This window comes from Xenopus laevis, chromosome 2S, assembly GCF_017654675.1.
Source record: "Xenopus laevis strain J_2021 chromosome 2S, Xenopus_laevis_v10.1, whole genome shotgun sequence".
NCBI lineage: Eukaryota > Metazoa > Chordata > Amphibia > Anura > Pipidae > Xenopus > Xenopus laevis.
In genome coordinates, this window is record NC_054374.1 from 20,166,560 (window position 1) to 20,187,361 (window position 20,802).

At 40.5% G+C, this 20,802-nt stretch overlaps 1 protein-coding gene and 1 long non-coding RNA gene across 9 annotated transcripts in view; one reads left to right on the forward strand and one right to left on the reverse strand.

Annotated features, from left to right (window-relative positions):
- Positions 1 to 1,203: 1,203 nt before the first annotated feature.
- On the reverse strand, positions 1,204 to 6,973 carry LOC108709233. The gene is made up of 3 exons (XR_001934596.2): positions 6,634 to 6,973; positions 3,882 to 3,959; positions 1,204 to 2,277 (listed from the first exon to the last, which is right to left on the reverse strand). It is a non-coding gene; the product is annotated as an uncharacterized LOC108709233 (long non-coding RNA).
- Positions 6,974 to 10,484: 3,511 nt separating this feature from the next.
- Positions 10,485 to 20,802, forward strand: part of itsn1.S (intersectin 1 S homeolog) — a 90,357-nt gene continuing 80,039 nt past the window's right edge. For 7 of the 8 annotated variants that reach the window (XM_041583418.1, XM_041583422.1, XM_041583419.1 and 4 more), the window contains exon 1: positions 10,485 to 10,752. The gene's annotated coding sequence lies outside the window, so the exon portion shown is untranslated. The remainder of the gene's footprint in view (positions 10,753 to 20,802) is intronic. The other variant, XM_041583420.1, reaches the window with a different exon arrangement.

Here is a 20,802-nt window from a genome sequence, read left to right on the forward strand (position 1 = left end):
TTTCTTCATGTTTTGATTTGAAATAGAATGTGCAGAGTTCCCAGTGCATTTGTGTGTATGGAAATAAAATCTATTATATGGATTTTGAGCTTTATTCACTTTTTTAAACACACTGCTATTATTCTAAACACAACTGTAAGTTAGCTTTTTCCTGGGTAGAGTATCTTTAACCAGCTTTACAGGGCCGGATTTATATAGCGGGCGCCCCTAGGCCCACTGCCATTCGTTGCCCTGTCCCCTCCCCTTTATTCATGCAAAGTGTCATGGAGATTGTATCTCCTGCACATCCCCAGTGTTTTTGCTCCAATGTGGGTGTGGTTGGGCAGCATGCCGCCCCCCTAAAATCCTGCCGCCCTAGGCCCAGGCATAGATGGCCTTTCCACAAATCCGGGCCTGCAGCTTTATCGAAAACTTGATTGAGGTGATCATAGTTAATTTCCAATCTAAGAGTATTGCATTGTAAGAGTAGTATAAGAATTGCAAATAATAAAGGTCAGTGTGTGGGGTGAGTGCGAGATCTGTTACCACACCAAGGTGGTATGGGAGTATTCAGTACTTTTTTTTTTATTAAAGGAGTTTAACATTTTCTCTTTTGCAATAAACCAAAAGGCAACAATTGTGCATTGTTTTGTTCCAATTTACATGCATTTTACATCATCATAGCAGTTATAAATGTGCTCAACTATTCATTGGCTCAAATACTTTATTGTGGGGAGTCAGGGAGAGACACTTCTGGTTTAGCCTCTAACCAGGGTGATCACTTGGGGGTGCCTAACTTTTGCCCCCCCCCCCAAGTTAGAAGGCCTTTCCTTCTCATTTAAAAGTGCAGAATGGAAAGTGAAATTAATTGCCTGCCCCACCTCTATGCCTAAAGCATAGAGGAGGGGCAGACAATATGTGTTTGACAGCTGAGACTTTTAAAGGAGTTTATAAAAGGTATGGCTGTTTTAATAAAAAAGAGAATGCAGGTTTCATGTTTAATTTGAAAATAACTTTTATTATACAGCTTTTTTATGTATAGGTGACAAGTCCCATTTAAGGGTAAGGCCACACAAGGAGATTCAGGGAGATTTTGTCGCCTGGCGACTAATCGCCTCGTCTTTTGAACGACTATCTCCCCGAGCTGCCTCACTGTTTTCCCCATAGGCTACAATGAAAAGTCGCCTGCGCTAATGCACATGCGGCGATGCGTTTTCTATAGTCGCCCGAAGTTGCCTCGAGGCAGTTCAGGGAGATAGTCGCTCAAAAGACAAGGCGATTAGTCGCCAGGCGACAAAATCTCCCTGAATCTCCTCGTGTGGACTAGTCCTAAGAGTTGAATGTATATTTGCTTACCATTTGATTTTTCTCTAGTTTCTATGAAGCTGTCACTGACTCATATTTCAGTCTTTCTATCTGACTAAAACATTCCATTATCAACTCTCACAGCTTCCTATTGCACTATAATCCTCTGACAATAAATCAGTAGGGGGCATTGTTTAGCAATCCAAGAGGCATGGTACAATGTAATTGGAGGTGTGACAATCTCAAAATGAAACTCTCCATAGAAGGGACACCACTGTAGATTTTCTTACATCCTGTACAGGAAGATGACCTTAAACTAAGCAAGCACAGATATTGCCCTATATTAAGCATAGTATAGGCATATCCAACCCATAAAGCGTAAGTAAGATATTATTTTAGCCATACATGTAGATAGCTTTCAGCAGTGTTCTGATGAGTGCTGGGCCCAAAGTTAAAGGTGCCCAAAACACATCACCTCCACCCCCCACATTGGTCAGCAACAGGCACGATAAAAATGGCTGTGCCCAGTGCCAACCTACACAACATTTCTACCTACTCCTAGTTTTGGCCCTGGTTCTAGTTAAACATCTTGCTGGCTGATTAGAGGGCACACAATTTGGGTCACTGGACAATTCAGTTCTTCTTTTTGGCTGATCAACTTGGAACTTTGTTCCAAGTTGCTTGCTAATGACCCTACCTTGAAATTATCTAAAAAAAATGTTCTAAATGTGGGTGGCTGCAAACAGGAGTAACTACCCAGGGCACTAAAATGTTCAAAATAAGGTAGAGCAACAACAGTAGAGCAAGAAGTCAAGATTAATACTTGACATCAGCGTAGCCCACCCTGCAGTTGTGGTCTAGAATGCCCCACAAATTCTGGCAAGCTCAAAACACTGTTTATTTACCTGAAGGTAACTTACTTTCCAGTATCACTTCTGCCACTTCTCTTCCCACTGGTACAATTTCTTTGCCAACATTTAGTTCAGACATGAGCTGAAACCACACATAGGAAATAAAGAAAGAAAATCAATATAAAAGATTGTTCAATAATAACGGTAGACATATTGGCTTTGTTTTTTTCCTCCATTGGGAGTTATTTTTTCCTCTATTTGGATTCTCCTGAGGCTTAGGGTATCCATGTACATTCTATATTCTAGGACAGGGGAATGAACCACATTCAATTGTAAAAAGAGCTGGGGAGCAACACAATCATGATAAAAGGTCCATGGGGTGCCAAATAAGGGCTGTGATTGGCTAATTAGGTAGCCCCTATGTGCACTGGCAGTCTAACGGAGGCAGTAATTCTGGTCTTATGCAACCAAACCTTGCTTCCAAGCCAAGAATGTAAAAATAAGCATTTGCTTTGAGGCCACTGGGAGCAACAGCCATGGGGTTGGTGAGCAACAGTTGCTTGTGAGCCACTGGTTAGAGATCACTGTTCCGGGATTACTGTTAGAGCATATTATCTGACTGCATGCAAATAAAATCTGATGTGAGGGCCCTCAGGAATACTCATACACCTAATCCACCGATATGAATTCAGAATGCCAATGAAAATGTTTCACCATTGCCCAATTGTTCAGTTCAAATGCATGGTTCAATATATAGTAAAATCTTTGTTTTTACTAGCAACACATGGTGTGGCTTGACAAGGTTTACAAACAAAGAGTAAAATTTGTTCTGTCTCACTAGGACTATTATTTATATAGTTACAACATGGTGTACATCACTTCATTAATCCATCATTCTCATCACTTCCTCCCCCAGTGCATTTTGAAATGTAAGGTCCCTATCATATTCACACATACTAGGGTCGGTTCCATTAGGAGTCAATGAATCTGCCTGTATATATTTAGAATGTGAGCGGAAACTTAAAGGGATTCTGTCATGATTTTTATGATGTATTTTTTATTTCTAAATTACACTGTTTACACTGCAAATAATGTACTCTACAATATAAATTTTCATTCCTGAACCAGCAAGTGTATTTCTTTTAGTAATATTGGTGTGTAGGTGCCATCTCATGTAATTTTGCCTGGTCATGTGCTTTCAGAAAGAGCCAGCAGTTTAGGATGGAACTGCTTTCCGGCAGGCTATTGTTTCATGTACTCAATGTAACTGAATGTGACACAATGGGACCTGGATTTTACTATTAAGTGCTGTTCTTGGACCTACCAGGCAGCTGTTATCTTGTGTTAGGGAGCTGTTATCTGGTTAGCTTCCCATTATTCTGTTGTTAGGCTGCTGGGGGGAAAGGGAGGGGTGTGATATCACTCTAACTTGCAGTACAGCAGTAAAGAGTGACTGAAGTTTGTCAGAGCACAAGTCACATGACTTGGGGCAGCTGGGAAACTGACAATATGTCTAGCCCCATGTCAGATTTCAAAATTAAATATAAAGAAATCTGTTTGCTCTTTTGAGAAATGGATTTCAGTGCAGAATTCTGCTGGAGCAGCACTATTAACTGAAGCATTTTTAAAAAAATATTTTTTCCATGACAGTATCCCTTTAAGCATTGTGAAACAAATTTGTGGCAGGTAATTTCCATGTCACAATTAGAAGTAGATTCTAGAGATCCCCATTGGTGGGTTAGGTACCTTTGTGTTAATGCAGCTCAGTGAACATGCTTTTACTTGGATTTTCACATGATGGTCACTTGGAGGTTGAATGAGTTCCTGGTGAGAGGAAAAATACAGAATCAATTAACAGTGAAATGTTAAGCAAAGGGTGCAAAATGTATTCCAGGTTTAGTAACAAACAGCAAAGAATGAGACATTTTTATGAACAACAGATGAGTAAATGCTGCCTAGTGACTGGTTGCTATTAGCTACTACTGCTGGAGCATACGTGGGTGCCTATAACTATATCATTTCACAAGTTCTTTGGAAAAAACATCAAAGTGGATACTTACAGAATCAAACCTGAAAGAGACACTATGATGCACATTTGCAGGAAAAAACTGATTATTTGCATTTTTCACTTATCTTGGTTGCGTCGGCGCCACAGGAAACATACACAGAAGCATTACAGGCCAGTGGATGAGCAAGAGCAGAAGAGTATGCAAAGGCACAAGGGTTCATGCAGTATTATTAAAAATATATTATAAATCAAATAAATAGCACTGATTTGTTGATCACTTACTCAAATCTGATACGGCGTCTGGTAAGTAATAAAAATGACTTCCTCTGTTAAACAGGTACCCTGTATGAAATGTTCTACTTCTTGTAAATGCAAATGATGTGTCTCCTTCTCACTAAGTAAGTGCGTAAAAGGGTAGTTTACATTTAAATTAAAGGGGTGCTTCATCTTTCAATGAACTTTATGATGCAGAAATTGATGATCTGAGACAAAATGCAATAGAATTTTTGTGTGTTTTTTTTATTTATCTATTTGTTTAGCAGCTCTCCAATCAAAAAGCTCTTTGGAAATTGTCACCATGGGGCTGCAGAGGTTACAAACAGCCACGTGATATACTGTAAATCCATGAGATTTAGGGTAGGACTACACAGACGTTTTCGGAGCAATCCGACAAAACACCGGCGTCAAATCGCATGCAACGGAAATAAGGTAAGTGATAGAAATGTTGGATGAAGTCCCATCGTTGATCCGACACGACACAACTGTCGGATGCAGACAATGCATCCGACATTGCATTCACTTACCTTATTTCCGTCGCATGCGATTTGACGCCGACGTTTTGTCGAAGCGCGTCGGATTACGCCGAAAATGTCTGTGTAGTCCTACCCTTAAACAAACAACTTTATATAAAACCACAACAGCACTGTATTGATTAGCACACTGTTAGGGTTATGTAATAATAGGCACTAAGTTTGCCAGGGCAGTAACCCATAGCAACCAATCAGCAGGTAGATTTTACTGGTCACCTGTTTAATTGCAAGCATCTTATTGGTTGCAAAGGTTACCGCTCCTTGGTAAACCTAGTGCCTTATATTACATATGGGGGTGGGAGTCTAGTCCCACTAGGGGGATTACGCAGAATGACTATTGGCTCTAGCAGGCACTCCTGGAACCCAGCCTGTTTTCATATATCAGGATTGATAGGCTGTGCAAAATAAAACATATTTTAATACAGTTTTTAATGTATAAAGGCTGGAGTAAGTGGATGTCTAACAGAACAGAACAGAACTTCCTACTTTTCAGCTCTCTAACTCTGAGTTAGTCAGCGACTTTAAGGGGGCCCACATGGGACATAACTGTTCAGTGAGTTTGCAATTGATCCTCAGCATTCAGCTCAGATTCAAAAGCAACAGTTATGACCCATGTGACCCCTCCCTCAAGTCTCTGCCTGGTAACCAATCAGTGGAAACCAAAAGAGCTGAAAAGTAATAGTCTGGCTATTATGTTAGACATACAGTCATCCATTCACTCCAGCCATTATACATTTTTGGCTAACTAACTATATTAGAAACATTTTTTATTTTGCACAGCCTATCCATTTAACCAGTTTTTAATTTTACACTGAACAATTCCTTTAATTTGTCCAGAACTTTAAAGTTATCTAATTTTAAGGGTTTGAATTTTTTTTTTTTTACATAAAAAACAGGGCAATAAAATACAGATTCCAGAAATGTACCCTAAAGGACCAGCAACACAAATATAAAAAGGCACTGCATATATAAATAAGCTTCTGTGTAACCATGGGGGCAGCCATTCACATTGAAATAGGGCTACAGGGCATACGTTTTAAATAACTACAGACTGAAAACCCCTCTCAAATGTAATTGGACATTTGTTGATAACAAATAGTTGAGCTAGAAGGCTGATATACAAACATAGGTGCTAACTTGCACAAGTGCATTTGCCAATAGCAGTCATGTCTGTGGATTTACTTTTAACTAGGGAAGCACCGAATCCAGGATTCAGCCTTTTTCAGCATGATTTAGCCCTTTTCAGCCGGATTCGAATTTGTTTGAATTCTTGTGCCTGGCTGAAAACCACGTGACTTTTCGGCACAAAATAAGTAACAGTTTTTTCTACTTTTTCCTTTCCCGTCCCTAATTTGCATACGCAAATTAGGATTTGGTTTGGTATGCGGCCGAATCTTTCACAAAGGATTCTGGGATTGGGCCGTGATCAGTGTCGGTCGAAAGCTGCTTTTATTTTGTTTTATTATGTCAAAAACTGGGTGAAAATGCCTTTTAAAGCATTACTGATAAGCCCTGGAGTGTAGTTATGCCCTAGTCCCCAGCTGTTAAAGAAACGTGAGGTCATGTTTCAGTTGATCCTTATCGTTTGGAGTTTGCACAACAGGAAGAGTCTAAGCAGAACAGACAAATATGGAATTGCTGTTTCAGCATAAAGAAGAATGCAGATTGCTTAGGTCCTTACCTCACCGATCCTGCCCTCTCTCTCGCCCAGAGTTTCCTAGCAGAATGAATGAGAGACACTTCCTTGTTCTGATGCCTGACAGTGAATGGGAAACCTAGAGAAGGAAAAGGAGGTGGAGCAACAGAGGCGGGGTGTGATTATTAACTATTTGCTGCCTGAGAAATCTGTAATGCACACAGCATTTGTCCCTTTCAGTACTACAACTCCCAACATCCCTATTAAGCAATGATGGGGTATTGTAGTTTTGCAGCACTTGGGAGAACCAGTCATTGAATCATGAAACTCAAGTTCACAATTAGGGGCACAATTAGGGGCACATTTACCTAGGGTCGAATATCGAGGGTTAATTAACCCTCGATATTCGACCGTCAAAGTAAAATCCCTCCATTTCTAATATCGAAGTCGAAGGATTTACCGCTATTCCTACGATCGAAGGAATAATCGTTCGATCGAACGATTAAATCCTTTGAAACAAACGTTTCGAAGGATTTTAATCCATCGATCGAAGGATATTCCTTCGATCAGAAAATTGTTAGGAAGCCTATGGGGACCTTCCCCATAGGCTAACATTGGCCTCGGTAGGTTTTAGGTGGCGAACTAGGGGGTCGAAGAATTTTTTAAAGAGACAGTACTATCGAATGGTTGAATAGTCAAACGATTTTTAGTTCGAATCATTCGTTTCGAAGTCGAAGGTCGTAGTCTAAGTAGCCCATTCGATGGTCGAAGTAGAAATATTCGACCATTTGAAATTCGAAATATTTTTCCTCTATTCCTTCACTCGAGCTAAGTAAATGGGCCCCTTAGTGTAAAAATTTTTAATTTTTCATTGCATTACGTAACAGGTTAAGACTGAAAAGCCGGCCACATACAAATTAGATCTGCTTGTCTAATAATGTCGCCAAACAAGTGGATCTTTAGCCACCCATGTGCAGACCTGTATGGAGAGAACCACATAATGCACCAACACGGTCCTTATTTGACATGGTTTATAAACTTACAGTTATCTGTCAGGCAGGCCCCCTACACAGGCCAATAACTGATGACTCTGGATGGGCTGAGTTGCAGCTTTTATCAGTCCGTGTATGGCCACAACACGTTCTCAGAGTAATGGATAGTTTTGTTGTGCAGGGGATGGGAACACACAGGAACCAAAAGACAAAATTGCCTAGAATGCTAAAACCTGAAAGGAACCTCTACAAAAGTTAAAGTGCCGGTGTTTAGGTTACTTGAGGTTAGGTTCTGGCATGCGTATGACCTACGGCAGTTAAGTGGTTAAAAGGGTTGTTCACCTGCCAACACTTTTTTCAATTCTGTTGATTTCAGATTGTCCACCAACAATAAATACTTTTCTATTTGCAACCGTTTTTCTAATAATGAATCTAAAAGGTTAATTTTTCACCTTCTAAATCAGCTCTGTGAGGCGTGGTCGCTGACCCTGTAAACTGTTCTAAACTGATTAAATTGATAAATTTCTTATGTTTGTCCCTGCTGAGCAGAATGCTTGAGTTTCATTAAATGTTCTGTGTGTAGATGAACCGCACCTCTCACCCTTTCCACGATGCTTCCTGCCCTGGTGGTGCAGATCTCTCTAGACAGTCGGCAACAACATTGAGTTTCATTAAAGGCAGCTGTTAGAATTGATACAATAGTTGTTAGACAGATACTGCTGAGAAATGTATCAATTAAATGTAACAGCACAGAATCTGCACCTGGATCACTGAGCTGTCAGACTGAAACACTAGACACCAACATTTTCACTTCAATTTTGGAAAAACGATAAATAAAAGCTGGAAAGCAATTGAAAAAAGTCTTGATTTCTTGTGAATAAATTGAAAACAACTCAACTGAAAACGTGTTTGGAAGGAGAACAACCCCTTTAAAGAGAATAAAGACCCAAATATTGGAATTCTGATCAACTTTCCAATATATATTTAAACTTTTCAATTATGAAAGTGTTTGTAAATGCATTTGCTATTGAAAAGTGCTCTGTCTGTCCCTTGCTATTCCTTTCACTGTTCATTCTAACTTAAATCTGCCCATACTTTACTAATGCGAGGTCTACTTTTAGTGATGTTGTCCCATTATGATCTACATTCATAATATGACTGTTAGCATTCTGTTCCATGGAAAATGTTACTTAACTTTTATATTGATTTATGAGAGAATTTATATTGTTTAACAAACAACTATTTCTTATGTAACTTAAATGTAATAAATCTCTGAATGAAAAGCATGAAACAGGAGGGTGATTTAGACAAGCCTTTTGTTGACAGTATCCTGAGATCTACTGATCCCCAGCTAACGGTCTACTGGTAGATCCTGATCTACATTTTGGGCACCCCTGGTTTAATTTATATAACGTCATGCTATCATGCTTCTGTGATTTCCCTACTTAGCAGACCTGTTACTTACAGAACAAAAACACCATCCCCAAAATTTGCCCCTACAGGCAACCTCGTTCTGCAGACCCCAAATTTTTCCTTACAGCCAACCTCCTTTCTCAGAGCCTTCATTCCATGTGCCTAGCCCTTAGGCCTGTACTGATATTTAAAATAAGCCCTGACATTTCAAGTACACAGAAATTCATAAGGCCAACCACAGGCCCAGAATACACAGCTAGACAGTCTAGGCCGGCTAGCTCTTCATTTCTAAGAAGAACTAAGAAAATGAGCTGCACAGGGATTGCTAAATTCAAATTGCTGTTGAAAACTCTCTTATGTCCCAGTTTGCTGGATTGCAAACAATTTGCTTTTTCCTTGCTTTGCACTAATGTAACTAGGGCTGCCACCTGGCCGGCAAAAACGATGGTTGGTCCCAATGTTATTAATAGGGAAAAAAGGATTTTTTTCCAGAAAAGCTGTAACCCTATGATTTCTCTTTATAGTGATGCCGCCATTAACAATGATGATTGATGCCAATGTTGATTATTGGCAAAAAACAAAGATATAGGAAAGCTTTCATGTTTTTACCAGTAAAAGTGGCAGTACTTCATCTATTTCTATTAACATCGGTCAAGCTGATAAGATTCCCCCAAATCTGCCAGCGGCCGGTATCTACGGAATAAACAGATCAGAGAAGATGCAGTTCCATCCGTGTGGTTGGAAGAAAAAAAACTATATGTCATAAGCCTCCCTGACCCTTCTCAGCAGTGTCCCCTTCTGCAGAGCCCACCCATCACCAGTCATGTGACACATATGTATGGCAGCCATTTTAGAGCCTGGCAAGTTGCTGGAATCCATTGGCAAGCATATCAAATAATGCCTTTCTGCCTTCTAAATGAATTGGGAACCTCACGCAGTCTTTCTGCAAGACATACGGCTGAGCTTTGACTTTATATAAATATAAATAAATAAATATTTAAAGTGGCAAGTGAGCCTGGTTGTGGCAGTGGCTGGCAGGGATGCTGGGACCCTTCAGCTGTGTTTAAGTGGGGAATTTTCCATAAACAAGGCAGGTTTTCTCTGTATAACCTAAAGTCATTGAGGTCATAGGCTTAACTAGCAGCAAATACTGTAAAACATTATAATAATTGTGTCACGCTGTTTACGAGGCTAGAGGGGCGTCTTTGCAGCCCACCGTTAACACTGGTCCGGTATTATTGTTCCTAATTTGCCTTTGCCACATCCAATGCTTTTTTTTAATCTACTTTTCTTCTCACATGAAGGTTCGAAAGCCAGCGCCCACAAGGCTGATGGCCGCCGCAGACACCAGCGCTTTGGATCACGTGAAGAACTGGTTGCGTGATGACGACACCACACCTATTGAATGGTAGGGAGAAAAAGAACGCGGCATCCTGTTGGTTGATGCTACGGCAAGGGCGTGTCTTTCCCGGTTTTTAATTGGACTGTCGATGCGTGACGTCACTAAGCGGGTTGGTGGTGTGGGTGCGTAGTATTGGTGGAAGGGTACGGCGGTGCGGGGTGAGGGGATCCGCACTGTGCTACAGGCACAGGAGGAGAGTCATACGGACACGATCTCAGGGAGAGTAGCAAGGGGAGGAGGGGCGCTGAAGCAGAGGGCATGTTGCCTTATAGCCCAGTTGTCTGAGTGGGGAGTCATATTGGAGTTTAACCGGTGCTAATCCCTGTGCTAAAGGAGAGGGTGGAGGACCGCTATGAGGTGAGGCACATTATTAACACCATTAAATCTGATTAATGCTCTGCCTGGATTATGTGGGGGTGGGACAGCTGCAGCCACCAATGGCTTGGCGAATGGCTCAGGGAGATGGATTGGGGCGGACAACATGGGATTTGCCAGTTCAGTTTGTTCTATGTGGTAAATGGGAATGTTCTTAAAACTGTCAACTAGTCATTGATTTCCATATGCCAATAGCACAGGCTGCACTGCCCACGGTGACTAATATATATTGACTAATAGATAGTGACCAATGACCAATATACAGTGACTGACCAATATACATATATATACACACATATATATATATATATAATGACTAATATATAGTGACTACTATGCAGCGACCAATATGCAGTGACAGACATGGGGAGCACTCTTACTACATACAGCAAATTGACTCCCCCCCCCACACACACACACCGATTTAGCACATTGAAAATAAATCCACACCATTTTGTGTCTTTACGTGGTCTCCACCCAAATGAAAATATCATTCCAAGCAAAAGACATTCATTGAAAAATGTAACATTCCCTGTAAATGCAACCTCTTATCCACATGCGTCAAACTCAAGGCCCGCGGGCCAGGACCGGCCCATGAAGGGATTATTTTTGGCCCGCATGATAATTTCTAATTACTATTAGATCTGGCCCGCCGATATAATGCCTCCACACTATAAGAACCGCAAGTCCCACAATGCACTGCTAGTGTGACACAACGTCAATCAAAGGTGCGCGAGTCCCTGTCCCCCCTTTGTGTATCAGCAGCTTACCTGTGGAGCTAGCGTTACCCCTCTCCCTGAAAAATGGCAACTAAATGGAAGGTGGACTCAGCTCAGAGCCTGACCCCAGACATAGATCAACTTGTATCCAAGATGAGACACCAAGGGGGTTATTTACTCCGAATACAAAAATCACGAAAAATTTGTGATTTTTTTTTTTTTTTTTTTTTATAAAATCAGACTTTTAAAAAAAATCAAGAATTTTTCGGAATTTATTAAACCCAGAGGATGAAAAAGTCCGAATCTGAAAATCTGGCATCTCAGACCTGTGGAGGTTGCATTTAAGTCAATGGGAAAAGTCCCAATGAGTTTTTGATGTGCGCTGGGTTTCGTGCAATACCCCAAAGTTTTCAGGCGAAAATGTAAAAAAAAACAAAAATGTGAAAATCGGTTGGAAAAACCCGAAAAAAATCCTGAAAATCAAATTTTTTTCCCTGCGAAGCAAAATATTAACATATATTGCGAACTTGAGCTGAATTACGTATTCCTCATTCAATTAAAATGTGTGTGTATATATATATATATATTGCATTTAATAACAACAAAATAATTTTACTATGCTTCTATAGGCGACTGAAACATTGACTTGTATTAATAAAACATATCTTAGAATTTTTAATTTCCATTTTCTTTATTAGGTTATGTATTTGGAATTTAGCTGCATTTTAGCTGTAATTCAGTTAAACTGTAATTAAGAAGCAGTGCGATATTTACCACTCATCTATCATCCGTAGAACCCTGATTTTATCTCTCCCAGGGGGAAGCACAAAACTGGCACAAACTCAGGGAAACTGTAAACCATGGAGAAATGGTGCTCTGTTTGCCTGTATGGGGCTGTGGAAAAACAAACTGCATAAATTCTGTGAAAATGTAAAATGTTGGTTCTAATGTATTAATATCTATCCTTGTGATAAAAGATGCCAAAGTTAAAGGGGTTGTTCACTTTTAAATGAACTAAGTATGATGTAGAGAGTGATATTCTGAGACAAGGCAACCAATATCGTTGAAAAAGCTTTGGATATCGTTTGATCGGACAGAACAGAAAATTGTGATTTGGCGTGTTGGAATGTTACATCGTAAAGTTAATGCTGAATCGTCAGATAGAACTAGGGATGCACCAAATCCAGGATTCGGTTCGGGATTCAGCCTTTTTCAGCAGGATTCGGCCGAATCCTTCTGCCCGGCCGAACCATATGCAAATTAGGGTTGGGGAGGGAAATCACGTGACTTTTTGTCACAAAACAAGGAAGTAAAAAAGGATTTCCTTTTCCAACCCCCTGCATATGAAAATTAGGATTCGGTTCTTTATTCGGCCATATCCAAAATTGTGGATTCGGTGATACAACTAAAGAATTCTTTTTATTTTTACCTGCACATCTGACAATTCAGCTCTTAACGTTAGTAGAGCGGACGAAAGATGTTTCGTGAGAACAGTGGTCATAATTGTAACATGTATGGCCACCATATGCTCCGGGGTAGAAGACTGATAATGGTTATATGTATGATGCATTTTGTTAAGGAGTGTGTTGCTTCCTGGGTGTTGCTGAATCCCACCAATTTTAAAGACTTTTAGCCAATGAAGGATACTGGTCAATGCAGCTAGAAGGCTAGAGTGTGGGAACTCTGGAGTGTAAGCTCTTGTAATTCCTTTCCACTAGTGTTTTCCCCACTGGTGTACAAGTTCTGCTTTAGATGTCTGATGGTTGCGAATTCTTTATACAATATATAGTAGAATTGCCATTTTACATTTTTTCTGGGGATCAGGAAAAAATTATGGAAAATGTAAAATCAGGGAAATTTTTTCTTCAAGTACTGAAAGGATATAAGCAAATATAAGAGTCTGTTTTACTTTAAGATACAATATTTAATGTGTTAATAGCAAGAGTTAAGCATTGCACTATGGGGGGCATATGCAAGTCTCTCTGTTATCAACTTTTTTTTATAATCGGGAGTCCAAATCCTAAGGCAAAGCCAAAGGGACATACCCCGGTTCCAAAGGCAATCAACCCACAGAAATTTATATAAAAAATATCTTCAATAAAAATCAATCATTTAGTATTCAAATTTAAATGCTGACCCCACATACTGTCCCCACAAGTCTCTCTGTCAGTCACATACACAATCTAAAACAATAAGTGATTGGTGCAGGACTGTATATAGGGCAGATTAATTGGAATTGACCATTTACAGGCAGAACCCTGGCAAAATATACATCTGGTGCCTATTTTAAACCTCTATATTTCACACATAACATTCATAGAGGAAATTAAAAAAGCAGTTTTTGGGTACATTTTGATGTAAAATCCAGGGAAACATTACTTAAAATCAGGGAAATACACCTATTGAAATGTATTATTGTTGCAACCACAAAAAAAAAATGTAAAATGCGGGAAAATTTAAAATCAAGGTTTCACTGTGTGTATATAATGTGGGTCACCGCTCCCATCGTAGCTTTGGCATGTTATTCTATTGCCTGCATATTCATTGGTATGCAATCAGACTTTCCTAACGATCATGTGCAACATTGGATAAGGAGACATGATGCAAGAGTGTAATGTTTCAGAGCATTCATGGTATCTGTGCTCCGTACACTTATTCTCCCTATGAAGGGATCCTCTGTGAGGAACGACCCACCCTATTCTGGCTTGTACTCCTATTCATTCATCACTTGTCCTTTCATTGCTGTTGGCTGTGCTGAGTAATTTGGTTTACTACCAACATTACAGATCATTGCATGGTCGTGTTTCGAAATAGTCCCGCTACTAACCATTCACGTTCCAACCTTTTGGCAATCAGCAGGGACAGATGAAGCACAAAAAAACGAAAAAAACCCCAAAAAAACGTGTGGGTTGCTGCATCCTGTTATTAGAATGTGATGGGTTTTTCCTTTCAGTGAGTTATCACTTTAATGAATTAAGCCAGTTAAACTTTGTATTGTTCCTTATCTATAGACAAGCTACCATTAAACCATCCTTATATATGTGGATACAGTGCCCCTCTGAACTAATATTGTACTAGCGATCAAAATTCTAAATTAAGCGTATTCTGCTCACCCCTGTTACACGACAACCCGGGTGGAAAAAACCCCGTGTCCCACTCTTCTTGGTTTGCAGATGCTTTAAAAGTGAAGGGGAAAGGCACTCACTGGATGAAGCAAGTGGCTCAAGTGCGTCGCACGAACCCATAGCTGTCAATGATACGTAGTCATTGGCATCCTTTGGCTATCGACCCAGTTAAAACACAGTGGTTCCTCGGTTGGCGATAAAATTATTTTTCTTCTTTCATTTCTTTAAAAGCAGTCCTCAATGACAGCTATCCCACTGCCAGCTCTTTATTTGGCTAGTAGGTAAGGGGGAGCAGGGTTGGTTTTTGAGTTACATTGGTGTGGTTGGGGATTGGGCTATGCTGTGGCACTACTGGGTAAAAGATGATAGATTTTGTTTCCCTTTGTCATTTACACTTTAGGGCCCAACCTTGCACCAGGCTACTGTTAGTCACTATGCCAGGTGTGACTAACTGGATGATCCCAATGTTATTAATAGGGAAAAATGATAAATATATAGGAAGGCCGGTATTTTTTTCCAGAAAAGGTTGCAGTCCTACCAACAATAGACACTGCTTTGGGCAACCATGACCCTTTGTGCTGTCCACTGGCAGGGCTGTCAACCCCCCCCCCCCTATTTTTTGAAATAAAAAAATAACAAAAGTGGCATAAAGATGACACCTTTATTGGCTAACTAATATAATCATAGCAAGCTTTCAGAACATGTAGTTCCTTTTTTCAAGCTGATAAAGTTTAGTTTTTATTTTTTGGAACATACTGACATTTATTTTGTCCCCTTGAACAGGTTGGTTTCCCAAACATTAATTTTGTCCGTTTCCAAGCCTAGTGCAACCAGTGCACAAAAAGCAGTGTGTCTAAACAGAAAAGAATGTTCTTTATTTAACAGATTTATGTGGTTTCTGAACAGCTGTGAGGTTTTCAGGTCTAATGACCCACAGTGATAGCTGCAAATACTGTTGTGATTATTTAGCTGTGGAATTGCAAGAAAAAGGGCAATGAGAACAACAATGAACTCTTACATAGAGATGTGCCCCTTGGATTGTCAATCCTAGTGTGCAGGGACCTTATTATGTTATGTGCAGAGCTGCAGAATATGTTGCTCCTCTATAAATGATTGTAGTAATAATAATAATAATCATAATGCCATTGTTTTTGGAAGAAGATAAGCAGTGGGCTTAATGCTCCATGCACCACCTGGCAACTGTCATACTAATAATTCCCTGCACCTTCCCCCTGCAGTTATTGCCATTTTTGTTGGAGAGGCAAACACAAAAATGTTCAATTTCCTATTCAACTTCTGAAATACTTTGAATTTCTTGAATGTTTTCATCACTGACCATGATATTCTCAGAAACTCTAATATAGTTCATATTAACAAGCTGCTGTGTAGCAATGGTGGAAATTGGAAAAAGACTATATGGCATAGGTTAAATAGTGGATAACAGATAACACCATTATGTTCTACAGAGCTTATCTGCTATCTGTTGTGCAACCTGAGCCTTTTCTCCTTTGAATAGCTGCCACCATTGCTACACAGCAGCTTGTTTATATAAACTATAGTAGTGTTTCTGAAGCAAACACATCAGTTTTAGGGCAGAGACACAAGCACATATTCGGGGAGATTGTCGTCCGGCGATAAATCGCCTCTTCTTTGGGGCAACTAAATCTCCCTGAACTGCCTCCCGCCGAATAGAATCAAAATAGATGGCTGGATGGCACTTAAAGCGATTCGTTTTCCGAAGTCGCCCAAACTTTTCTCGTGAGGCAACTTCGTAAAACAAAGAGCTCCAATTGCCATTCTGCCGGCAATTACATTCTAGCCGGACAGAGGCAGTTTGGGGGGATTAGTCTCCCCGAAGAAGAGGAGATTTGTCACTAGTTGACTAATTTCCCTGAATCTGCAGGTGTCTCTGCCCTTACCAGTGCAGGGCAACACTGCATTATATTTTTATTACTTTAAAACTCTTATTTTTTGATGTTACTTACCGGTACCTTTAAATCGCTAGTTGTTTATGCATTATGGACACTTGTTAGCAGTTTCTGTGCCAGTCTGTTCTTAACATGGACCGAGGCTTAAATTTTTCATGGATGGATTGAATTTGAGACATTGATTTGGGATGCACACTGGAACAATTTGGTCATACTTGTGGTGGCCACTTGCTTGAACCTTTCCATGCAGTGAGTGACACACCAGATTTATCATACAGATTGCATGTTAGGTTGGCTGAGATAATCCTACAATCTGCCTGGAACCTCTGTGTGTAGTCAGCTTTATTTGATTATTATCCAGACTACTGTTCTTTCTCTTGATAGGAGTCATATATAGTGTAAAACCAAGCTGTAAATGGATCAGCCTTGAAAATGATTGATATGGATAAAGCAGAGGCAACCAACTGCCAACCAAGGTCACACTCTGCTATCCTCTGGCACCAAGGTTTCTATAGCCTTCTAAGAGTATTATATTCTCTGACGAATAACATTAAAATGATGCTGTGTTTAATGTCTGTATTGAGCAATAATTTTAATCAACTCTTCCACCTCATATAACCCGTTACTTGAATGCCATTGCATTTTCAGCTGACATTTGGGCCATGGTTGTGTCAGTTGGGGTTAGTTCCATGTATTTTGTTCAATATTAAATGTGGCTTATATTACATTAATCCTGGGTTATATTACATTAATCTTCAATTTTGGGCTAGGAATAGATTAGGTAATGACTGGGTTTGGAATAGATTAGGTAAGGACTGGTAGCAACCAAAACACTGGTATCAAAGTTGTGCTTAAATATGATGCTTTGTTGAAATAATGTACCAATGAACTTTTGTGCATGCAACTGATGTTTTTCCCCTGAGGAACCCTGCCTAAATCCAGGGTTGCGCCTCTTTTTAATTAACATTTCCTGTTGTATTAAGTAATGTTGCTGATTATTGATACTTTCCCTGACTAGTTTTTGGGTTCCAACCTAGGTTTCAAAATCTTGCCAGACCACATTAGGGTGTTTATGTGGAAATCTCCTAATGGGTGTCTGTTAGGGTTGCCACCTTTTTTACAAAATTTTCACCGGCCAGTGGTGGGGGAGGGAACAAAAGGGGCGGGCTGTGACGTTAAAGGGCTGGACTGTGACCGCAAAGGGGGTGGAGCACACAATGGGCAGAAGGCAGAGAAAAAGATAAGTTTTGATCGGATTGGGGCCTTTTGTTAGGGGTATTACAAATTTACCCGCAGCTACATTGCCAGTAAATTTGTAATACCGGCCCCAGCCCTCGCAGGTGTTTTACTGGCTAGGCCGGTAAAAAACAGATTGGGTGGCAACCCTAGTGTCTGTAGACCCCAATTATGATCTGATCATTTGTCTGGGTGCCAATTGATCGTATCATTCTGATTTGGTCCACTGTGTTGATTAGTGATGTGCTGGTTGACCTGAAACCCTTGGTTGACCGCAAGTTGACAGTTGAGCGGTTGGGTTGAATTTTGGCCATCCATTGCGGTTCAGTGTTGTGTGTGTGGGTCAAACTGGGGAAGTACACTCTTCCTCTGCTCTTAAAGATTCCATGTCCTGAAACCAGAGATTTTAAAGGGCACCTGTTGGGTAAAAATGTTATTCCCAACCAAAGGAGCAGGCTAATAGAGCCCGCATTCCAGTTAGGAATAACAGTAGTGCGGGTAGTGTATCGCTGGCGGCGGGCATTTTTTTTTTTTAAACAAAACTACTGTTATCCCCAACCGGAATGCCGGCTCTATTAGCCTGCACCTTTGGTTGGGGATAACCTTTTTACCCAACAGGTGCCCTTTAAGTGGGTACGGTTTGGGTGCAGGTCCTACAGTGGCAACATTTTGCGGGTTAGACTTAGGTGCAGGTTGAATTTTTCCTGACCAGTGCATCACTAGTGTTGATGGCTAAACTGTTTCAAGATCCTCATGTCTGCTGATATATTACCATTTATGGTTATTGCTGCAGTGAATATCGAACCATGTGAATGTTTGTAATAAGTAAAGCTAATGGGTTTATCTGGCCATTGTGTGTGCATATAGCATAGTGAACCAGTGGGAAGATGTAGTGGAAGAGAATCCGTAACTAACATTGGTGTAACAAGAGTGCGCTTGGCTCCTATGCAAAAAAATCTTCAGAGGGGCCCAGTGCACTCCGATTCTCATCCTTCTGCTCGGAACCACCCATTCCCCTGCACAGACTCTGCCTATTCGCCCATCCTTACTGTGACCACTCCCACCCAAACTCCAACTGCTCGTGCCGACTCGCTCTGCTTTCCCATCGCATGTAAGAGAGCGGCTAAAGAAGGGAGGGTTTTCTTGTTGGCTATAGAGGAAACTTCCCTTAAAGGAGAAGGAAAGGCTAAAATTAAGTAAGCTTTACCACATTTCTTTCCTTCTATTGTGTACACATGGGCTTCTGTATCAGACTTCCTGTTTTCAGCTTAAACCTCCAGGGCTAGGGCTTGAGCATGCTCAGTTTGCTTCTCCCTCCTCCCCTCCCTGCTGTGATCTGAGCCCAGAGCTATGAGCGAGCAGGGAGAGTCTCGGGCAGGAAGTGATGTCACAACAAGCGAATATGGCCGCTTGCTATAATAAACAAACAGAGAGCTTCTAGAGCTGTTTACCCGGTTATGGTAAAGCTTTCTGCAGAAAATAATATGGTGTTCTAGCTTACACTATTCTATCTAATGTATTGGCAATAAACTGCTTCGGTAACTTTCCTTCTCCTTTAATAGTTACTCCACTGGTAACAAATATATTTAAGCAGCTCCGTATCATTCTAAATTGCTTTAGCTGTACAGACCCGCTGTATCCTCCAGTGTGAACTTCTGCCCTGCATTGCTGGCACGGTTAATTGTGCGATGGAGGGATTAGCAACGTTTGAAATGTAACTGCAAAGACAAAAACATTGTTAATGCTGTAGTCATTACTTAATTCTGCCAGGAATAGATGCATTTTCTATTGATGTCTCACTAAAGTGTAGAGAGTTAGCTTGGCAAGTACTGAATGAATGGAAGGCCACATCACAGGCACCGGGGGATTCTCAGGGAAATTGGAGGTTAATGAGGCAGAAAGACTGTCCCGAAGAAAAGGAAAGTGTGGGTGACGCTTAAGAGAGTGTAAGTGATTTGCAGATTTCTGCCATTGTCTCACTTATTCCCTGCTTTGATACCTGCTCCATAAACTGAAAACCAACTGTTTTCTAAATAAAATGAATATAGTAACTGGCCGTAATTATCAAGATAGACAAAGTTATGAGTTGTATAGGCTACAGGCATATGCTGTATAATTCCTTGATACCCCCCAGAGTTTTGCTTATTCAGATGCATTTGCTAAATAATTCCGTCACACTATACCAGGCGCTTTGGCACATGCACTGGAACTTTAACACGTCTTAAAGTAACAGGAGGGTCTCGGGAAGGGGTGGATAAGTGGAACAAGACAAATGAAAATGTCTCTCAAGGCACAATCTGCAGGCAACACCCCTGCAAGATATGAATATGAGGTTGGTCTGTAATATAAACTGATGCTACAGGGCTGATTATTAAATTCTGATGCTAATTGCACTGATTTCTGTGATGCTATGTAGTAATTATCTGTATTATTAATTACTTATCCTGATATTGTGACATTTCTATTCTATGTTCACTGTATATTGTGAGTGGGTCCCTAAGCTCAGTAAGTGACCGCAGCACAGAGCTTGTGCATTGAATCAGCAGAAAAGAAGATGGGGAGCTACTGGGGCATCTTTGGAGACACAGATCTTTACTGCTAAAGGGCTGTGGTTGCCTTGGGCTGGTACAGAAGCACAAAACATAATGTACAACATTTCTAGCTACTTTTAACTTTAACAAACCTTCAAGTAATTGTGTAGGTATAATATGTCTATATGAATTAGGGGACATTGAACTACAAAAAGGTACATTTCTATATGTCCTTGACGTATTGGTATATATTCGTATCCAGTACCTGTGAAAAGTCTCATAGTTGGCAGTTGGACATTTTCCCCACCATATAATTTATTACCTCTGCTTGCTCTCCTCTTCAGAAACGGGGACAATGCAACGATCCATCGTGCGGCGCACAATTTCTCCTCCCTGGTTATCTCCTATAGAAGACAGGGAGGAGAAATTGAGCGCCGCATGATGGATCGTCGCCCTGTAGTCGTTTCTGAAGAGGAGCGCAAGCTGAAATTCG